The sequence below is a fragment of the Empidonax traillii genome, unplaced genomic scaffold (assembly GCF_003031625.1).
Source record: "Empidonax traillii isolate 1590-97213 ecotype Southwest subspecies unplaced genomic scaffold, ASM303162v1 scaffold4301:size9780, whole genome shotgun sequence".
Classification (NCBI taxonomy): domain Eukaryota; kingdom Metazoa; phylum Chordata; class Aves; order Passeriformes; family Tyrannidae; genus Empidonax; species Empidonax traillii.
This window is the reverse complement of record NW_020959494.1, coordinates 1-1,238: the sequence shown is the minus strand read 5'-3', so window position 1 is coordinate 1,238 and position 1,238 is coordinate 1. Positions and strand designations below refer to the sequence as shown.

The 1,238-nt window shown below is 56.4% G+C and overlaps 1 long non-coding RNA gene across 1 annotated transcript; it reads right to left on the bottom strand.

Moving 5' to 3' along the window:
• Positions 1-235: 235 nt before the first annotated feature.
• Positions 236-717, bottom strand: LOC114072880. Its single transcript, XR_003574244.1, has 3 exons — positions 580-717; positions 480-508; positions 236-278 (listed from the first exon to the last, which is right to left on the bottom strand). It is a non-coding gene; the product is annotated as an uncharacterized LOC114072880 (long non-coding RNA).
• Positions 718-1,238: the final 521 nt, after the last annotated feature.

The following is a 1,238-nucleotide window of genomic DNA, read 5'->3' as shown; positions in this document are numbered from 1 at the left end:
GGATTCACCCCATGGAATGTGGATCTGAGGGATTCACCCCATGGAATGTGCACCTGGAGGGGATCCCGAGGGATTCACCCCATGGAAAAGGAACCTGGAACGGTTCCTGACAGATTGACCCCAAGGAATGTGGATCCTGAGGGATTCACCCCATGGAATGTGAATCCTGAGGGATTCACCCCATGGAATGGGCACCTGGAGCAGTTCCTGAGGGATTCACCCCATGGAATGTGAATCCTGAGGGATTCACCCCATGGAATGGGCACCTGGAGCAGTTCCTGAGGGATTCACCCGATGGGATGTGGATCCTGAGGGATTCACCCCATGGAATGTGGATCCTGAGGGATTCACCCCATGGAATGTGGATCTGAGGGATTCACCCCATGGAATGGGCACCTGGAGGGGATCCCGAGGGATTCACCCCAATGGAATGGGCACCTGGAGAGGTTCCCGAGGGATTCACCCCATGGAATGTGGACCTGAGGGATTCAACCCATGGAATGTGGACCTGGAGAGGTTCCTGAGGGATTTACCCCATGGAATGTGGATCCTGAGGGATTCACCCCATGGGATGTGCACCTGGAGCGGATCCTGAGGGATTCACCCCATGGAATGGGCACCTGGAGCAGTTCCTGAGGGACTGATCCCATGGAATTCCTACCTGGGGCAGTTCCTGAGGGATTCACCCCATGGAATGTGGATCCTGAGGGATTCACCCCATGGGATGTGCACCTGGCGCAGTTCCTGAGGGACATTCCCAGGTTTCTCTGGGATCCCAGAGCTCCAAAACCTTGGAATACGGAGGCCCCCAGGGCCAGTTTTCCGGGAATTGTGGAATTACCTTCTTCATGAAGACGCTGTCCTGGCGGGAACACTTCTCCACCTTCAGCTTCAGCACCGAGATGTCGCTGATGGTGCTGCAGGAAAAGCCCAGCAGAAGGAAAACTCGGCATTCCAGAGGCTGGGAGAGCCATTCCCACATTCCCCAGGAGGAAGCACCATCTCCAGGGGGGCGTCAATCCCAGATATCCCAGAGCTCCAGGGTGGAACCAGCCCAGGAATCCTCCTGGATCACCCACATTCCAGCCCAGATCCCATCCCAGGAATCCTCCTGGATCACCCACATTCCAGCCCAGATCCCATCCCAGGAATTCTCCTGGATCCCCAACATTCCAGCCCAGATCCCATCCCAGGAATTCTCCTGGATCACCCACATTCCAGCCCAGATCCCATCCCAG